Source organism: Ursus arctos, unplaced genomic scaffold, assembly GCF_023065955.2.
Source record: "Ursus arctos isolate Adak ecotype North America unplaced genomic scaffold, UrsArc2.0 scaffold_30, whole genome shotgun sequence".
Taxonomy (NCBI): Eukaryota; Metazoa; Chordata; class Mammalia; order Carnivora; family Ursidae; genus Ursus; species Ursus arctos.
The window spans coordinates 30155410-30176530 of record NW_026622986.1 but is presented as its reverse complement, the minus strand read 5'-3'; the positions used below and the strand labels follow the sequence as shown (position 1 = coordinate 30176530).

The 21121-nt window shown below is 47.9% G+C and overlaps 1 protein-coding gene across 4 annotated transcripts in view; it reads right to left on the bottom strand.

Moving 5' to 3' along the window:
* The window catches only part of SFMBT2 (Scm like with four mbt domains 2), a 222435-nt gene extending 210367 nt beyond the window's left edge, over nucleotides 1-12068 (bottom strand). Inside the window, exon 1 of one of the 4 annotated variants that reach the window (XM_026478728.4) lies at nucleotides 11894-12068. The gene's annotated coding sequence lies outside the window, so the exon portion shown is untranslated. Of the gene's footprint in view, nucleotides 1-7855; nucleotides 8855-11430; nucleotides 11579-11893 lie in introns of those variants that run through there. The other 3 variants (XM_044392054.3, XM_026478726.4, XM_057304585.1) reach the window with 3 other exon arrangements.
* Nucleotides 12069-21121: the final 9053 nt, after the last annotated feature.

Below are 21121 nucleotides of genomic sequence, written 5' to 3'. Positions count from 1 at the left end.
TAAAGAGCATTTCAGGTGTTTACTTGAAGCCATACATATAACCATAAAATTGGGCATAAATCAAATTTTATAAATCATATCATTTAAATGCATGAAGGAAGTTGACTCCAGTGGCGTCCAACTGCATATCGTTATGCAAAGTCAATAAAAACACCCTAATTTAGCTTGGTTAGTACAGAACATGGGGAATGTAATGAACACAGATCTGGGCTTTATGCTGAAATGGAACGATCAGTAACCAGAATGGACTCTTGGCCTTCAAACCGCAGCAAGCAACACTGCTCTCACCTGCCAAACACGGGGCCTGTTCTAAAAAGTCTTGCTTTCCAGGCACGCAGTTCAGGGAATCTGGGTTTTCACGGACCTTCCACATTAAAACAAAGTGTGTATATGGGAGGAGAGAGTAATACAGCCTCCCCTCGAATGGAAAAAAGACTCAAAAACCAAAATATTACCCATGGTCTGAGCTGGATCCCGAAAGCTTTCGTAAAAAAAGGTGGGTCACGACCTAAATGCCCAGCTGGGTACTCACAGACTTAATCGGATAAACTGCATTAAAGCACTGAGGTTCGTAGCCGTAGAGGAGTGGAAAGGGGGAAGGTGCTCTGCATTTTGCAGCTAGTTGGAAAGGAGAAGTCATATTTCGGTTCAAGTTTTAAAGAGAATGAATGACAAGGGCCAAAATGAGGCTCAATATACTCTCTGCTACTCCACTTAGAGCCATCCTGCCTCCTCCAAGCGGAACGTCAGCACAGAGAACCATGCCTGGTGGGTTTGATTCCAGAGGTGGCCATTTTCCTGGACTAGCGGATGTCACCTCCCCTTACCTGACATCAGGGACGGACACTTGGCAGGGGTTACGTACACCAGGGCACAAGGCCTTGGAGGATCTCAGAAACTGTCAGCTTCAAAACAAAACATTACCCACAGCATTCTGTTTCACTAGCACACTGATGTTAGTGCTTCTCGCAAGATTCCGGGCCTGGCGATGTCCTGCTCCCACTCGAATAGGAAAGCCCTGTCCTTGGAAATGCATGACAAAACACTGATGCCTAAAGAATCTCACCTACCACCAGATAAACATCTGAAAAATCACCCCCACCCCACCGCCCCCCCAAAAAGAACACCAAAAAAAAAAAAAAATCAAAAAAGCTGGGAGGTAAGTCTCTCAAACACACATCTTGTACACACTTGGGACTTCAAAAGCCTCTGCGTAACTAGGCCATGTGGAAAACGATGGCTGAGAACTGCAAGGGATACGAGCAAAGACAAAACACGTAGAATGAGGATGCCGTGTTCAGAGACCAAAATCGGGCTGACATGTCAGTGTCAATCATGGCCAAGCAGTTTGAGCAAAATGAGCAAAAGCAACAGCCAGCCAGAGGCTGGAGTAGTGATTTCACATCTGTCATTTGTCCGTTTACAAATAAAACATGGTAAGTACAAAAGAGTAAGTATGATTAAAGCAGATAAAGTGTAATTTAGTGAGTTAATATCAACAAGGATATGAATGCATAAGACAAGGAGGCTTCCCGGAAAAGTACATATTTGCAGTCTGGACTTCCTGCCCTATTCATGACTTCCGTCCTGCTGTTCACACCGTGCAGGTTTAACTACTTCCAAACCCTCCTCTTCCTCCCCAGGAACCTCCACGCTCCAGGCTCTTTCCCACTCTTCCCATTTCTCCACCCTTCAAAAGGCAAATCCAGTCTCTTCCCTGCAGGAATAAATGCAAACTCCACAGGGATCCAACCGAAATGTTGGCAGTGTGTTTTGCCCTCCCCACCCCCCAGGTCCCCCTGACTTTTTCTGTCCCTTCTCTCCATTCGTTTGATGGGATGTTTCTGCAAGCTCTCCACCGTGCTGGAGAAGCAATGTGTCTCTTTCAGCAAAAGTACCAACTGGAAGCCTGGCTAGAACGGTCTCTTAGGGATGTCTGCGTTCTTTTGTGAAGGACCTCTAGCCCATGCCATGCACCAGTTGGCGTCATTTATATCCAATGACAGATCCCCTCTTCCTTTGCATGTCCAGTGAGTGTCTGCTAAGCACACAGACAAGATGACTACGACTGAATACTCAAGAGGACGACTACCGAAGAGTGGGTTTTTTTGTTGTTGTTTTTAAACCACCCAGAGGTAAACATCCTTTCCAACGTAGAGGTGGGAAGTAAATGCGTCCTTTGCAACCGTAAAGAATGTAGGGGAAATATTTTTTTCTCTAACAAAAAAAGATAGCGTATTTGTCACAGATCCGTAGAAGTAAGCCTGGCTTTTACCTTTCAAAGCCGGTTTGTAAAATATGTTTGTACCTAGCAAGAATTCTGCCATTCAGGGCAGGAAAAATCGAAAACTGGAAGTGGAGGGAGGATTAAAGGAAAGTGACTTAGCCAAGGTCTCACACACACACACACACACACACACACACACACACACACACCCCATCTTGGAGGCAGACCAGGAGTTCTGAAACCCTAAGCCTGGCTCACTCTAACCATCAAACCGTGGCTTATCTACCTTGAGTGCACTTCCTAAAATAATGCCAAAACCCGATTTCCAGCAAAGTCCTGCTTGCTTTGATTCGGCAAAACTTGACAGCTTCTCCTGAGCTTTAAAGGAGGTGAAATTAATCCGTGCCTGTCTACAGTGACGCAGCGCTGATGGCCAGCTCCGAGCCTGAGGTCAACCTCACCACGTGCACGAGCCGCTGACAAGAGCAGAGTGGGCACAAGACAGACCGTGCTCTCCCAGGCCTCACACAAGGAGCTGCTCTGAAGTTCTGTTTCTATGGGAGAAAACAGGAACATAGTAAAAGACCGAGAGTGCCAGGGTGGCTCAGTGGTTAAGCGTCTGCCTTAGGCTCAGGTCATGATCCCAGGGTCCTAGGATGCAGGACTGCATCCGGCTCCTTGCTCAGCAGGGAGTCTGCTTCTCCCTCTCCTTCTGCTGCTCCCCCTGCCTGTGCACACTCTCTCTCCCTCTCAAATAAATAAAAAAAAGTCCTTAAAAAAAAAAAGAAAAGAAAAGAAAAACTACTTAGAAGGGAAAATTCTACCTCTCTTCCCCCGCTGTCCCAAGGTCCTTTGGAGTTCGACTCTCCACTTGTCCACAACTTGAGAACGTTTCCATTTATTCTCACCTATACTAGTGTGGGAATGTCTTTCAGAGAGGAGAGAAAAATAGCCAACAGATGTGTCTGAAAACCAATTACCTTTTAATTAAGCTGAAATTTCAGAAATGCAACCCTTTTCAAAACTGTAATGGCCAATTCACGTGACAGGGAGCAACATTCTATCCCAACCCAGGACACTGAATGTTTTCACTTCTACATTTAAAAACAGAGATTTTAGCTTCACGGAAAGGCTCTGCTCTCCCATGACCATCTGAAATAAATGCAAACAGAAAATGCGCTAGTCTTCCTGCATGGCAAATCAAGTTTAAAAAAACAAACAAACCCTATTTATATGATACCCTAGAACCTCTCCAAAGACTCGATCTCCTTATCAATCAAATAAAGGTAACAGCACGCACCTGTAAAGATGAAGTAAGCTAACACATTTAAAGTGTTAGGCAGTGTCTCACACAGAGTAAATAATCAATATACAATAATTACAGTTGCAAGACGATGTAAGACTAGGATTCGAATCCTCGCTCTCTCTCTTGCTCTAACATGCTGGCAAGTTACTCGGGCTCTCTAAAGCCTCAGTCTCATCTGTAAAATGGGGTGATAGTCCCATAAAATAGAGAATATAAAAATACAAAGCAGTAAGTACAGGGGCTGGAAAGCAGCTGATGCTTAAATAAGAAATTATTTTTATTTTTAACAGCATCTGCAGTAAACCACTCATTCCAAATCTTATTAACTCCACAGTCCTTTCATCATTAATCCCCGGACCTATAGATCCAAATGTCCAGTTTTTAAATGAGCACCTACTTAAATTATATTTAAAATGAGACTCGGTGGAAACTGGTACTTGGAATTTCAGACTCCTGAATTATACCTTAAAGTGATGCAGTTCATACCTCCGTTTCAACTGAAATGGGGGGGGGGGGGACTTGCTAAACTTAGGAGAAAACAGACATGGTACACCTTAATAACTTTCTATAAGACTATTTTTTCCGGGGTGCCTGGCTGACTCAGTCTGGAGAACATGGGACCCTTGATCTCAGGGTCGTGAGTGTGAGCCCCAGGATGGGCGTAGAGATTACTTAAAAATATTAAAAAATAATAACAAAAGATTTTTTTTTTCTCAGCCGACCAAACTTCAGGGGAAAAAAAAAATCACAGGATAAAAATCTGCCCCATCTTCCCCTGTCCCACCAGCCCCAAAACGGTCTTCTATTAGCCTTATTCTACAAATATCACCATATGCTCTCACAAGCACTATATCTACGCAATGTGTCATTTTTTTTAAGAAAATCAAAAAGAATGAAACAGAAAAGTACAATGGATTCTTTGTTTAATCAGTGTCAAAAACATCTATCTTATCACAAGGATAGAAACCTAAGTGACAAAAAAAAATAAAACTTTTTGATTAGCGAATGTCATCTTATCAAAACACAAGGGACCTAACGATCAGTATATGGTGAAACATAATCATGTTTTAAAACTCATTAGGGGCTAACTAGATGGGGAGTGTGATGCGGACATCTTTCCATCACAACACCACTGACATGATCCTGCAAAACCGAGCCTTCAGAATCTTGTTCAGTGACTTTATATGAATCCTGTAATATCCCTTGTTGTACTGCAAGCTCTAAACTGAATACCTTCCCTTGTTTACAATATACAGTCCTGTCTCATTCACACTGACTTCAACCCAGCCAATGCTTATTTTGGCCAACAAGATCATTTTTCTTAGGAGTTGTCCAGGACATTTCTAGTCTTATAGATAAGAGAGGAATTACACCTGACTCTTAAACTCAGGTTTGAACTCTAGGTCCACTGACACACGGATTATTTTATATATATAAAGTACACTACTGTAAATAAATTTTCTCTTCCTTAGGATTTTAATAACTATTTTCTTTTCTCTAACTTACTTTATTGTAAGAATACGGCATATAATACAAATATAAAATACGTATTAATCAACTGTTCACAGTATTGGTAAGGCTTCTGGTCAATAGCAGGGTATTAATAGTTAAGCTTTTAGGGAGTCAAGTGACACAAGGATTTTCGACTGGGGTGGATGGGGGGAGTTGTTGCCCCTAACCCTTATGTTTTCAAGGGTCAACTGTACTGCCTAGTGGCCCAACTTAAAGAGCAGGAATGGGGACACTTGGGTGGCTCAGTCGGTTAAGCATCTGTCTTCAGCTCAGGTCATAATCCCCATGTCCTGGGATCGAGTCCTGAGTGGGGCTCCTTGCTCAGTGGAAGCCTGCTTCTCCCTCTGCCTGTCATTCCCCCAGGTTGTGCTCTCTCTCCCTCTGACAAATAAATAAATAAAATCTTTAAAGAAAATAAAATTTAAAAAATTAAATTAAATTAAAAAATAGAGAGCAGGAATGGTAAACGCAACATCAGATCTAGTTCTTTTACTCCCTAGGCTACCAGGAGGCCGCAGTCACCCATGCACACTATAAATACTAGCGAATGAGGTCCCAGCACTCACCTTGTCTGCACACTGGGGTTCAGAGGGCTACATGGAATAGTCCCTTCTAGTCCTAGGAATTACTAAAGCATCCTTGAATCAGGTACTTCTCTATGACTTCAATTCAAAACCACAATGACCTAGCTCAGCCCACGCTATTATCAAGATTACAGATGAAGGCTGGGGCGCCCGGGGGGCTCCGCTGGTTAAGCGTCCAACTCGGTTTTGGCTCGGGTCATGATCTCAGGGTCCTGGGATCAAGTCCCACTGCCCCTTCTACTCGTGCTCACTCTCTAAAATAAATCAATCTTTAAAAAAAAAAAAAAAAGTTAAAAGATTCTATATGTAGGCTATATTTTTGTGTACCTCCATCGCTACACCTCACCTTTTCCAGGGCATGAATGAAACCTGCCCCCATGTGCAGCTTCTTTCCCTCAACAATGCCAGCACTTTACCCCTGCAGAGGGAACTACAACCCACCAACTGCTCCCACAAACGTCTTCTTGAGCCACGGCCTTCACCAAGGCCTGCAGTGCTTTCACTGTACTTTGCAGGCATGGATCTGAAAGAGGAATCACTTGAGCACGCCTACCAAGATATGTTCAATCACTGATTCTTTTCCCCCTAGAAGCACGGAGATCTCTGAGTGAGACTCCAGTCCGATGCCCTTATTTTGTAGATAAGGAAGCTGAGGCTCAGAAAAATGCCATAAGTGGTCCAAGGTCATACAGCTGGATAGAAATATCTCTGAAGTAGATCCCAGGCCTTCTGCTTCTGTCCCCTCCTCTGTCCGGAATCTTCCTTACAAAATCAGGTGGTTCGATCTTGGGTTACCAGTGAATGCGCAGGTTGGTTTGTTATGACAAGTATAAGTCCCCTAATTTTCCCCCCATATTTGTAGAATAGGGACAGTAAGGCAGTACTGAGGCAATGCAGACATAAGAACAGTTAGAAAAAACACAAAATGTGCCTTGAATTACACATCCTAATTTCATTTTGGCACAAAAATCCTTTACAAGCTCTTCTTTACGACCACGACACTGTTAACTCCCAGTTCCAAATAGTGAAATACTATCAGAAAAAGGTCCAAACCTAGAACACTAGAACTGGAGGTCATTCCAATCCCCACAGCAGGCCATTCTGTACAAATTACTAAGAAGAAGAGGGCGACAAGGAGGAAGAGGAGAAAGATAAAAAGAACTCTTTCACTTTGATACCCTGACAAAGACTTTTCGGTGTAAGTAGAGGCCCTGCAAAAGTGTACATTTCCATTGCACGGGGTTCTTCAACCCCAAAAGCACCCTGTACCAATGAAATGGAACCCTCATTCACTTACTGCTCAGAGCAATGTTCCCGTACTCAGCACCTCTCAGACATGGCATGTCCTTTGTGGGTTAGTGAAGAAAGGTGACCAAGGCCACCTCAGCGAGAGCAGGCAGAAATGGGACTTGATAAACCTTCAGTACTCCCAGGCCAGCAAAGGAAGATCTTATGATAAAAAGCGAATAGAGAGGCCAATCCTGAGATCACGCAGGCTCTTCTCTTCCTTCAGGAACCTATTCTTGTTTGTTTGTTTCTTTTTAAGCAAGAATCATGAGAACTAAATATTGATACCCAGCAAGTTTAAAAAAAAAAAAAACAGTCCATGGTTTCTGCAAGACCACAGGAAGAGGAAAAAGCTCTCTCAGATCAATGACTTCCATCATTAGTGAAATTCAGGCCCCAGCGGGATGGCCTGTTCAAGGTGCTGGAACCCTAAGGGGAAATACTCACTTCTCAGCCCTGCAGCTCTCAGCCCGCACTTCTAGAACAAAACACATCAAAACAGGGTGGTCGGGTGCACTCTCCTCTAGGGTAGGGGCTGCTGAACCAATCTCCCTACCACCGGGCTGTGGTTTACACCGCAGGGGAATGGGTCCTTCGCACAGCCAAAACTTTGGTAGGGGAGTGGAGGGTTTCTGGTGCGCGTGGGTGTGCCCCTCACCCCTTTCAGGCAGGCGGCTTGGTCCCAGCGCCTAGCTGAGATAAGGATCTGAGACAGTATTTATTTATGGAAGGGAGGAAGCAGCGTGTGTGCCAATTTAATGCTTACTAGGGAGAAAGTAGCAGATCTCCTATCTCAAAGGAGCGCCTGGCCGACAATTCCTTCTGGCCACCAAGGCCTCTCCCCTCCCCCTCTGTACCTGCTCACCCTCCCTCCCCACCCCCAACGGCCTGCCCAGAAGGCGGTGCCAAAATTAAGACGGTTTTCGCGTTTTCTCCGACCTGGTGAAACCTGGATCCACTTGCTTGGTGTAGACACGCCAATCGGTCCCCCAGGTCCCTTTGCCTCGGTGGGAGGGTGGAGGGGTGAAAAAAGTGGAGAGCAGGGGTGATGGATGCGGATTCAGACAGGGTTTGCCCTGGTCGAAAGCGGTTTCCCACCAGTGGGCTCGGATCCGCGGCGGCCGCGCCACTGGAGCCGACAAAACGCGGTGCGGGGCGGATGCTCTCCGGAGCCGGGGCTGCGCGCTGGACTAGGAGCCCCAGACCCTCGAACGCGCCCGCGGCGTCCGGGGACGCAAAGGAGGGGACGCTGGGGGTGGTGAGAAGTCTGACTACTGCACCGAAAGGGGAATGAGCATCCGTACGACCAGCACCTGGAGCCCTGCTCTTCCTGGAAACCCACCCAACTCTAGAAACCCAAAGATCCCGAAAATTCCGAAAGCGAAACTGCAAGCGGGTCTCCCAGAAGTTTGGGAGCGGTCTCCCAGGCTTCCCGGCGTCGTCTCTGCACTCCGGACACCAGAGATGCCGTCAAGGCCAAGCGCCCCTCGCAGTGGCGATCGCTGCGCAGGGTCACCATCCGCGTCCCCGGGGCACCTCCCTCGGTTTTTTACGCGGAAAGGGCCCCAGCCCCCAGTCGCAGCACCAACCCCAGCGGTGGTTCCGGGGCGGTGGTCGGCCGGGTTCCTGCCGCGTCTCGGTTCCTCCCCCCTCCCGCTCCTTCCTACAAGAAAGGGAAACTTGGGCCCTGCGAGAATCCTGAGGAATGTTCTTTGTAATCGGTTGTATATTCGCTTCCACGGCACAGCTCGGTGCAAAATCGCCGGTTTCGGGGCGTTAGAGTGAATTGTGCGCTTGTCAGCGGCGACGTCAGGAGGACGAGGGGAGGGGTTCCCGGCTGAAACTGCAGTTTACAAGCACAGAGCCATTTTAGGCTGGTTTCCACTTCAGCGAAGCCCACGGGAAAGCAGTCCCCGGGAGGACCAGCTGGCAGCGCACGCTGCAAGGACCGGGGACGCGCCGCGCGCTCTGCCGGGGGGGGGGGGGGGGGGCGACCCTGTCTTGGCCGGAATGTCGCCGATCTCTCAGCCCCGCCGCCCAGGTGGGAGGGAAAATCTGCCTCGGGGTCTCCATTCCTAGTGTCGCTTCCCCTGGGCCCCCACCCGCGGGTCACTGCGAGACAGGCCTCTTCCGACAGCGCGGCGTCCGTCTAAGGGCTGACCCTATGGATCTCCCCTCTAGGCCCCTGTAAATGCCCTGAGACCCCGTGACTGCGCTAACAACACACCAAGCCAACACACTATCTTTTTAACCCTGAGACTTAAACACGTCTCGGCGCACTTGGCCAAGGTGCGATCAGGTTCGCCGGCCCAGATAAGATCCCCAGGACCTGCCCTCGCCAGGGCCGGGGGACCGCGCACAGCCGCCGCACGGCCCCTTGTCCCCTGGGTCCCTCCCGCGCGACCTCCGCTGGGCAGCTGCGTCCTGGCCACTGGCGACCTCTGTTGGAGATCCCTGCTGCTAGCTCAGCGAGCTCGGGTTTGCTTGCTTCCCCTCCGACTCCCCTTACAGGCTCTGACTTTGCCCCCAACCTCCAGTCCCAGACCCTCCAGGCCCCAGAAGCCGGCCTTTCCCGGACACCACTCAAACCCCGATGCCACAGCGCCGCCCGCTTGCCTGCCACGGCCGGAGGACACCCCACTCAGATGCAGCCTTCTCGCGCTGGACCTAAAAGCAAGGGACACTTTCTTCGGAGAACACTTCTCCCATCCCCCACCTTTCCTAGAGCTCAACTCCAAAAGCAACTCCTCGCTTCGACCCTACCCACCTTCCCGCAGAGGTCCGTGCACCAACACCTTTCTGCCCCACCACACTCATCCTCCCCACGCCTCGGCCGCGAGACCCCACCGCTAAGTGCGGCGTGCCCCAGCACACACAAAACCCCACAGGCGATTGCAGCCCGGCTGCACCCAATACCCTGGACAGTTAGTCCTTTTAATAAGTACCTCGTCACTCCGCCTACTCCGGGCTTCACCCGCACAGACCCCAGCATACATAGAGAGCTCGTCTCAAAGAAAGCCGAAATAAATCATTGCCTCTGCCCTCATGTATTTTGCACCACGTGTCAGCAGTTTGTCACGTCAAATCATGGCAGAGTCTGGTTCCAAGACGCACACACATTCGGGGCGTATCTCTTTGACACACCCCCCAACTGCACACACCGGTAAGCACACTGATCCGAAGGCACACGCAGCAGTTGTGCTCGGATGCCCCAGTCTGAACCAGCGGCACCCCTTCTCCCGCTAGCAATGGACTGGACACCCAGACTCGAAACACGGAAAAAACTAGGGCAGCTCATTCTGTCTCTTTTTTCCCACTTAATTCGCTAAAACAGCTTCTGGAGTAGCCAAAGAGAGTCGAAACTAAGGCATGGCAACTCCGGTTGGGTTTTTTCCCACCTCAAAACCTTTATTTTCAGTTTGTAAAAGCCACCTTAGCCCGCCATATTGAAACTGGCACGGTTTCTAAATACTCCTTCCCAGCAGTTGCAGCGCTTCCAAGAAAACACAAGTACGGATCGGGCTCTGGACGTGTGTCCGGCCACCGCGAATCCACCACTTCCCACCCCGCGGGTTCTCCCGTCCCCGGTTCAGCCTCTCCCGCCGCCCCGGGCCAAAATCAATAAATATATCTAAGCAGTTCCTACAGTTGTTTTCCTTCTTTTCTTTCTTTCTTTCTTTTTTTTTTTTTTTTTTTGGCGGATTTTGACCAACACACACACACACGTTTAAAAAATAAACTCCAAAGCTAGATCAGATTAGCAATTTTGAAAGGAGGTCATATCAGAGTAGACAACAGGAAAGCCCCAAGTGACAGGATATTACTTTAAAGCGAAAAAAAAAAAAAAAAGAACAAAAAGATCATCCATGCCGGAGCACGCTCCGAAACTACTACTGACAATTTCATTTCAGCTGCACAGGCAAATGTTTCCAAGAGGGCGACTCCGAATGTGTAAACGATTTTTAACACCCTTGATGGCTGGTCTCCAGTCCTCACCCTACCATTTTCCCCCTCCCCGCCCCCAACACACACACCAAAAAAGAAGAAGAAAGAGACCCCGACAAGGCAAGAGACCGCGAAGCGCGGGGTAGCAAGGGCGGCTGCGTCGCTAAAATGAGCGCACAAATGAGGAAGGTGGGCGGCGGGAGGGGACAGCTCGCACTCGGGGAGGAGGACACTTTGCAACTACAGACGGTCTCCCGCAAGGCCAGGCTTTTCAAAACCGAGGGACAAGGTTGTTGGCAGGGGACGGGAGAAGCGAAAATGACAACCCCGGAGCGCAGAGCGGAGTTTGGGGCTCTGCTCTAGTGCTGCCGCTTTCCCCTCCGGCTCTTCCCTTTTGCTTCTCCCCCTCGGCACCCCCTCCTCGAGCCTCCCACGCCCGGGCTGGCCCGAGTCTCCCTTTTTCCCCGAAGCTGGAAAAAAAGCAGCTGACCGGCGCACTCAACCTGCGGGCCGGAGGTCTGCTCGCCGGCGGGCTGGGCGCGGGGGCAGCGGCCGGCGCGGCGTCCTACCTGGTGAAGTTCGTCCTCCCCTCGGAGTGGACCCAGGCCCCGGGCGCCACCGGGGGGCCGCCGGCCTCGCTCGCTCGCTCTGCCTCGCCCCGGCTCGCTCTGCCTCGCTCGCTCCCCGCCCGCCGCCTCCCTCGCGCGCCCGCTCGGGTCCTCCGACTCCCACTACAGCCTCATTCCAATATGGCATCCTCTCTGTGCGCATGCCCGGCACTCTTTTTTAAGATTATTATTTTGTGTGTGTGCAGCGAACTCCTTCAACGACCTTTTCCAGCGCTCGCAGAACGTCTCAAACCAATTAGCCTGCGGGACGCTCCCGACTCCTTCCTCTGCCCCGCAGTGACGCCCCCGCGCCTGGGCACACACCCCCCCCTCCCCAAACACACACACACGGGCACATTTCACGCTCACACTGCCCCCTCCCCGCCCCGCTCCCCTTCCTCCTTTTCTTCAGCTCCCTCCATACACAATCTGCAGAAAGTTCACATCACAGGCGTTTCCGCAAACCCATCTGCAGGGAAATCTGGGCAAACTCCGCATCTCACTGGACACTTGGTTTTCTGGGTTTGCAATCCCTCAGCGGACGAAGGGCACAAACTTGCGCGCCGGTGGCTGGTTTGGAGCGGGGAGAAATTCAATCCTCTTCGCCACCTCTGCCCCGCCCACTGCGCCCCCCTCCCCCCGGCACTTAAACGGAACCTTTTCTATGGAGATTCAGACTTTTCCTGGTCCCGTAGGGAGGGCGGGAGGGGGTCGGGGAGAGGTTTTTCTGGGAAACGTGCCTCTAGGGGGAGGAAATTAAGTTGGGGCTGCCCGGGCGAGCTTGCAGTTGCGATCTGCCGGGCCCGGGCAAGACGCAGGTAACGAGGGTCGCCACGGCGTCTCCTGGGGCGGTGCCCGGGCCTGAGCGCCCGAGGAGGGCACCTGGCCGGGGCCAGCTCTTGTAGGACGGTAAAAGAATCCTGCCCTAGAAAGAAAAAGAAGAAAAAAAAAAAAGTGGCCCTCGGCGACTGTTGAAGCGAAAGGGAGGCAAGCGCAGCCGGGTGCAGGGCAGGGTTACCCGCTGGCGCGTGCGGGGACGCCGGCGCTTTGCCCAGGGCGTGGGGGACGGGGGGCGAGAGAACCTTCCCCGGCCTAAGGCGCAACGGCTAGGCAGACACCGAACGAAACGTCCCCAGTTCGGAAAAGCTGGCGAAGCCCTAGTAAGAAAGACCGAGAACTTAGAAAGGTGGGCCTCTCTGTACTGAGGAGCGAGGAGATGCTGGTCGGGGGCAGCAAATTATTTCCCAGGAAACTATAGAGTTACGGACACGTTCGGTCAGGGGTTTTGTACTAGTGCCACAGAGTGTAAAATTCCCCCTGGAGTCTCCCAATTTTGTGTCCATCTCTTTTCTACGAACCCCTCTTGCTGTACCCCTTCTGTGGCTCAGGGGGTCAGAAGGACCGCACAGTCCCTGCGCTCTCGCAACTCCACCCACCTTCCCTGGGCCTGCCACCCCGAGTGCGTCTTCCAGGCCCGGGAAGCTCCGGCAAGGGAGGTCCCCGAAGGAGAGGTGGCGCTCCGGAGGGCCGGGAACAGTGCGGGGACCTGGGGATGGAGTCTGGGGTTCAGAGTCCGACCACGCGCGGGATCAGCAGGAGTCTTGACCTGGTGCGTCCTCTCCCCGACGGCCGGGACCGAGCTCAAAGATCCGCAGGGGGAGCATGCCAGGAAACGGCTCTCGCAAGCCACGAGGTAAAGAGTGTCCCTCCACGGAAGCGATCCATGGAGCTCTGGGGTGTCGGGTGGGCGTTGGCCCCAGTGAAGCCCCGCACACGTCCAGTATGGGGAAATGGGATTTCCTAACACCTCGGAGAGCGCGTTGAGAGGTATGAAACGACTTCCTCCGTCCTGTCCTACCTCTTTGAGGTGCCACCAGAGACCAAGGAAGGTCAGACGACTCGCACAGTTCAAACTCCAGCCCGAGTTTGCATCCCTCCAGCTTTCCGGTCCCCTCCTCTTGGGGACCCCATGCTGGAACCCCAGCTCCTTCACCTGCGGGTCACTGAAGGCAGAGACTCCTCAAACCAAACGCACCCAGTCCCTGCACGTTAACCCTTTCACCCGCACCCCCGAACTGCCTCCCTCTGTGCCGTGAAACAGCTCCACATTGAGTCAGTTGGACGCACTGAGGCTCGGAGGAATCCAGAATGTGGACTCCAGACAATCTCCCGAACTCTACTCGTAGGTGTCGTTCACCTAGGTCACCCAGCTCCTTCAACAGTCTGGACGGGAGGGAAGGAGCGAAGGAGACACCATCCCATGCCAGGAGCATTTGCACCGCTGGAGACACAACCCGAGCGCCCTTCTCCTGGACGGGGTCACCAGCTCGGGCACTGCCCAAACGCTGAGCGCGCCGCAGCAGAAGGGCCATGAATGCCGATCCCCTCCTCCAACCAGCCTGGCTCCGACTCCCCCCCGCCCCCCTACCCCGTGCTGCGTGCACCCCGGCTGCTGGGGCCCAGCGGGCTGCTCGCGGCTACGCCCCTCCGGTGAACCTTCCAGACCCCGCGGCCTCACGGAATCCGGGGGAGGCCGCAGAGGACCGCTCCCTACGCAGGACTTCCGGACCGGCCCTGTTTACGGAGAGAATGCGTGTTCCCTCTCCACGAGCTGTGGCGACGTGAGCTGCAGCCAGCCATTGCGTCGCCAGGCTTGTTTATCAGGTTGAAGTCATTATCATGCTCAGAACGTTATTTCATCAACACAAAAAGCAAATGCAAAAAGAACGCCTAATCCCTAACTCGATGACCCCTGTAAACATCTTACAGTTCCTCCAGAGGGGTGAAGTCTATGTTTTTGGTACTCGGACCCCTGTGTAACTTTGCCCTTGTGACTACAGACAGAGGGCAGGAAGTCCATATGGGTACGTATCGTGATGAAGAAATAGTCATGAAAGCCACAGTGCACCATGGTTGTCACATTGTTGTCACAAAGACTCTCAATGTGGTCTTCGGTGAAATTTCTCCTGAGTTCTGTAACCTTCTACTCTCGCATTGCTTTTTCCACGTGACTTCTGGAAAGGTCTTTCGCTTTCCATTTGCTTCCTGCCTCCATTCTCCTGTATCCAAGGACACCAATGAGGCCAATGAAAATTGGTTAGAAGACCCCGGGAGGCAATTAAAGTGGCCCCTTCATCCCACTCCATACCTTCCAACTTCCATTTTTATTTCAAAGCCAGACACTTTGGGGATATGGGTATCCAGCTGTAGAATCCACCGTATGTCAGTTAAAGATGAAGGGGGGAAGTCCAGCACAGCTAACCAAGGATAAAACCTGGCAACAATCGTGAATGTTTCAGTCATGATACTTTCCAACTCGGAGAAATTAAACCGTGTAAGTCTCGCGACTAACCACACAAGATTTCTCTATATATTGTTAACATTTTCTGAAAATCTTGGCAAAAAGAAACTTGACCACACCAACTGGTTTTAACTGTTATTTCATTCCTAAACAACGGCTACGCCGTGAATTATATGATTTTTAAAATGCACCTACACATCCCAGTTATGCTTTCAGAAGGACTTTGGGATTCTTTCATATGAATGAGGCTGAAATTATACAAAATATTAAATTTATATTTGTTAACTGGAAAATATATAGATGTTATTTCCATTTGCTTGATGATACAGCACAAATTAGGAATAAAAAATAACAGTTGGAAAGTTTCTTTCTCATATACTGTGGGTTCCTAAAGTACTACTCCACAAAAATTATTGCTGAAGAGTTCAAAATTATATGCATTTTTTTTTCATTTTATCTACGCTGTGATTACTTAAATCTTATTTCAGTCTTCACACCAAGAAAAATATTGGTCCGTTTGCTCATAATTATTTTGTGATTAAGTTATTTCCCACTGAGAAAAGGAAATGCCCTATGAGCACCTGGGTGGCACAGTCCGTGAAGGGACTGACTAGGTTTCAGCTTGGGGGGGGATCTCAGGGTCATGGGATCGACCATTGCTTTTGGGTTCCTCGTGGAGTGTGCTTGAGATGCTCTGTCTCCCTCTGCCCCTCCCATTCATGCTGTCTCTCTTTCTCTCTCAAATAAGTGACTAAATCTTTTTAAAAAAGAATAAAGAAAAGGAAATGCCCTAAAGAAGCCAACCATTATGCTTTCTTAATATAGCAAATCTCTAAAGAGATAATAGACATACTACCGTAACACAAAAACAGGAGAGGGGAAATGTCTCCCAAATACCCCTCCCTAAAATACCCAAATATTTGAAGAATTTGTGCAATCTTCCCCTTACGTATCCTGTCCTAGGTTAGTTAAGATGGTATTTTTCCATCACCTTCCTACAGTCAGTAATTGTGAAATCTAAAGACACTCCCTCCCTATGTTTTCACCCTTTTCCCTGATCCCCAGTTGAAGCACTGAGCTCCAGTATCAGGGTTCAGATGACCTCAACACTGCTCCATCACTAATTTCCTGTGTGACCTATCTCAGTCAAGTGACCTCTCTGAGCCATTCTTTTGTCATGGGTAGAGTAAGGGATTGGACTAGATGTTCTGCAAGGTCTTTTCAAACTCTCAAGAGTGCTTGTCAATCTACCCCAGACCAGTACCATAAATTGCTTTCCATAATATTCTAACACCATCTCTGTCCACTTGAAATGGCCAACGTGTAAATTCTGAGGTCACAAAGAGGAAAACAAAATGAAGAAAACACGGGGAGGAAGGGAGAAAGCATCTTCTTTGCCTGACTCCCTTGAAATAAAAGAATTGTTTGGTCATCTTTCTGCCTCGTTGAGATGACCGTTGTGTTTTATATTTGCTGCATGGGTTTTTTTGGTTGCCCACGGTAGTGTCAGGGCTGAGGTCAGTATGCCCATGAGAGTCCTTCTGGGGAAAGTGGGACAATAGAGATCACTATTTAAACGGGTAAAGTGCACTAAACGCACAGAGTGATTGAACAGTGGTCCACAGACCTATCACCTATCAGACAGGGCACTTTCTCATACATTTCTAAAAATTTCAGAAACCTGCTATTGCTTCTTATAAAATTTGAAGGAGTTTCAGCCTTCCCTGGCAAAAAAAAAAAAAAAGAAAAAAATACAGTATACGGGGCATATTAAAAACTGCATGATGTCTGAACTCCCCTATGACATTTATTTAAAAAGCAGACACTGTTTGCTTGCGGATGAGCCCGTTCTAACTGATGGCTTCTTTCTCGGCAGAGGACGAGGAACACCCCGACAAAAGTTGCACCCAAATTCTGAGGCTCCTTGTAAAGGTGGGTGCCTGGTATCACACACCTCTCTTGGGAATCTTATTTTATGTTAGGGAGAACGTTCTCCATCTTGCAGCCCTGCTTCCAGCCATTTCCAGAGGCGAGGAAGGAGAGGTAAATTCTTACACATGGCTGCAGAACAAGGCCTGACTCTCAACTACTGGTCTCTTCTTCTTCTACCACAGAGGAAGGGAAGAAGGAATTTATTTAGTACCCACTCAGAGCCAGATGCTCTTCTAGGTGTTTTTACATACCTGGTAGCATTTAATGTGTTCTAGTCTTGAAAGGGTTTTCAAGTATGTTTTAAACATATATCCCTTTACATCCAAAGCTAGGTTTTGGTCTACTGTCACTGGAACTCATGTGTGTATCCACGTTTTCATGGTGCTGGAGTTTCCTGGAATCATTTACATTCTCTCTGAGTAAGGAGATTTATTGACTAAATATTGACCAAAATGCACACACACGCGTGCACACACACACACACACACACACACACACGTACACGAAAAAACCAGCCCAGGTCAGGGATGTGGTTTATGACCCTGGAACAGTTTTGCTTCTGTACGTTAACTGGCTTAAATGAGACTGAATTCAATACTGTGCAAAAGTATAAAGAGTCCCATTGGGCTTATAACACGATATAGACTAAACAAATTAAAATAGGCAGCCGAAATCCCACATCAAGCAGTGGGTTTTGTGTATAAGCAAGTGGACAATTTTTATATGCACCGCCATAATAAATACCCAACTATCATATACGGAGAAGAAATGCCAGTGTTCAGATGCTGTCAATCTAGCCTTATTGTAACTTCAAAATCCCCAACCTATTTGTTTTCACTGTGTAAGTCACTTCAGATGATATTACTACAGAATAAATAATTATTATCATGATCAAAGAAGTCACGGTTAATAAACTTATAAAAATTTGATTTACAGCGCCACCTTCTGGAAGCAAATAATGACTCGCTTTCAGATTTTATCTATATCATCTATATCTATATCTATATAGTTGTTTTTTAAAGGAGAGACTGTTGGGAATAAGAGACATCACGGGTAAGAGAAGAATTGGGTTCTTACTATGCTTGATTACAGGTAATGATCCGGAAGCTCTAATTTTAAATAAACAGAAATATATTCGTATCAAATCATGTATTCTTTGAATAGCATGTAAAGTTCTTAGGTGCTTCTTTGAAAAGCAAAATTTTTTCCATTTTTTAAAATGAGTCCTTATAACTAGATTTATAATAGAGCACTATACTTTTTTTTCTTATCGATACAGTTGATGAATTCTTGGAGGTTTTCATTTTAATTTCATATTTTGTGGGGGGAGGGATGCAAAGTTTTCTCAAGGTTTCCCAAATCAATTTCTTGAAGAGGTAAATGTTTTAAAAACTAGATACAGAAGAAAATTAGCAAACGATAAATAAAAATAAACCTCTGCTCATATTTACTTATTCAACAAATATTTACTGAGTATTTCCTATGTTCTAGCCTCTGAAATACAGTGAACCAAACAGATACTTCATGTTCCGTGGTACTTAATTTTCATCATGGAGAGCTCTATAATAAATAAATATGTAACATGTCTTGTGGAAGGTAGTACAATGGAAAAGAAAAAAGCAGGAGAAGCTATAGGAAGTGGCAACAAGATCAAGTAGGGAGGACATTTGCATAGGAAGGGGTCAGGGAAGCTCTCCAATAAGGTGACATTTGAGCATCAGCTTGCTTGAGGGGTGTGCAGTATGTCCAGGAAGAGGAACAGTAAGTACAAAGGCCCTGAGATTGTCTTGGCTCCATTTCAAAGAAAGAAGCAAGTTTCTTTCTGTGACAGTTTCTTGGGGTTTGGTTGGTTGGTTGGTTGTGGGTTTTTTTGTCTTGTTTTGTTTTGGTTTTGTTTTTGTTTTTGTTTAAAGAGGGAGGGGCAGAGGGGGAGAGAGAATCTCAAGAAAGCTTTACACCCAGAGGAGAGCTGGGCAGGGCTCGGTCTCACAACCCTGAGATCATGACCTGAGCCCTGAGCTGAAATCAAGAGTCAAGACACTTAACCTATTGAGCCACCCAGGTGCCCCGTCACCCAGTTTGATGATATGCAACAACAGAAGCATAAAGCATTAGTTAACTTGTAGCGTCCAAGTGAAGCAAAGAGCGCTAGTACTTCCAGATGAGAAACCACAGCAAAACCATCAGTTCCAATGCTCCCGAGTCCACGCGTTCGCCAAGAGATCAAACCCAATTTCCCTGAGTTTCATTAGATTCTTAGGTTGAACAGGACCGTAAAATCACCTGGTCTAATCTCTGTCGTGCCTAACACCTGCCTACGTTGTCCCTGATAGTCATCCAGTCTGTGTTGGAACACATCACTCTTGACTCCCTCCAGAGACAGCCGGTCCCATCTTGGGACGGCTCCAGCTCTTCGCAAGTCCATACTTACACTGAACAAAACCCATTTCTCTGTTCCCTGTGTTGGGCTGAGCTTGCTGGCAACAGGAGAAGCCAGAGGGTCCCCTCTTCTTTTTTCTCACTGTGCAGGTGGCCTCTATAAGCAGGAATTTTACATATATCCTAGGACCTGTGGCTTTGCACCTGTCTTAATGGACATACAGTAAATACTGTATCTAGAAATGAATTCATTCATCCTCATGAAAATGACCCCACCTTCATAAAAAGTCCTCGGGCACACGGTGGTCCTCACAAGGGAACTGTGTTTCCCTCAGAGCCTTTAAAGCAATGGAAATGGAGTAGTGCTCTCAACTGAAAGACCTCTGTTTTTGGGCTCTGCCGACCTTTCATTCCTTGCTTGGTTTAAAGTCATGCTGAATCAAAATCAATCGCTTAGAGATGACATGAATGAAAACAGTCTGGAGAACATCATCAGTTATAAATGAATCTGCATCAACAGCATGGTACCTTTGCTGAAGGCAAGTTTCATCTGGCTAGAGAATTCAGAACAACAGCTAACCTTCGCCGAGTACGTGCTCCGTAGGGCCTAACACTCTTCCAAGCGTTATACATCAATTAACTCATTTAACCCCACGGCAAACCCATGGGGTGGGCAGTGTTATTACGCCCACCTTCTAGATGCAGAAACTGAGAGGCTGGGGGCAAGGAAGCAACCAGGTCACGAGTGAGCGCTAGTCAATGTTGGAGCCAGAATTTGAACTCAGGCAACCTGACTCCAAGGTCTGGGTTTTCATCCCAAAGCTACACTCCTATTATTTGTAAGAATAGAGATCCTAGAGTCTAAATATCATGGGTGGAGTGGGAGATTGAGGGAACTTGTGTGATTTAGCAGTGAAATTAAAAAGGGGGACCAAGGACAAGTTGCTGAGCATCGCCAATGTAAAAAAAAAAAAAAAAAAAAGAGGCAGTGAAACATGCAATTGTGACCGTGACCTTGTAAGTGACCTTGAAGATAAAAAGTGCTGAGGACATTTGGAACATGACAACAGCAGCAACAATAAAGAGCTACCATTTACTGCCCGTACATTCCATGAGAGGCTCTGTGCTAAGTGGTTGGCTTGCATTCGTCTTAATTAATCCTCATAAAGCCCTACAAGGCAGTTACTATCATCATCCCCATTTTACAGATGAGGAAACTATGACATAGAGAACTTACAGAATTGCTTAAGATAGTTATGACAGTGAGTTATGGAGCCGTTGCCTTATATGGCACATATGTATTCTGACTTTCGTTCTATTTGAGAGCCAAAACAGTTCGTGCTAAAGATGGGGCTACTTTGGGCACCACAAAAAGCTAATGGTTCTGTTTCCCAAATTTACCAAAGGCCTTCAGACACTCCCTGTTTCTGCTGAATCCAAGTCGGCCCCATGAGGCTGCGCGTACTGGAATGGAAAGATTGTGAATTTGGAAGCTGGAAGGACTACTTAAATCTCAGCTCTGCACTCTCCGTCTCCCTCCCTCTCCTTCTTTCTTCTTTGTCTGTCTCTAACTCAGTTTCCTCTATGTAAAAATGGGGCTAAGGACACCTTCTCCCCACTGCAACTTACTGTGAGGATTAAAGTTCTGTTTTAGAGAGATAGACTGGTACATAACAGAAGCTTAAGAAATATTACCAACATCTCTCCTACCATTGCCACCTACTCGAAATAGACATTGTTCATAAACTTTTAATACAGTGTTGAAATATTTTTAAATTCACATTTAATAACTATGTGTTGAATGACAGAATCAGACCACACCCCAAATTTGTTTTCTCTATTCCATGATCTCGTACCCCGTGTGATCCTTATTTTAGTTTTCCTCCTAAGTGAGTATCTTCTCCCTATAAGCATGATCCGTTCTCCATCACTCAGTAGTTTCCTGAAAACGAGAATAGAATATTCCAAAAGAAGAATGTGGCTAGCAATTGATTCATATGATATCAAAGGGCTTGAAGTTCTATTCTACTCACTGGGAAC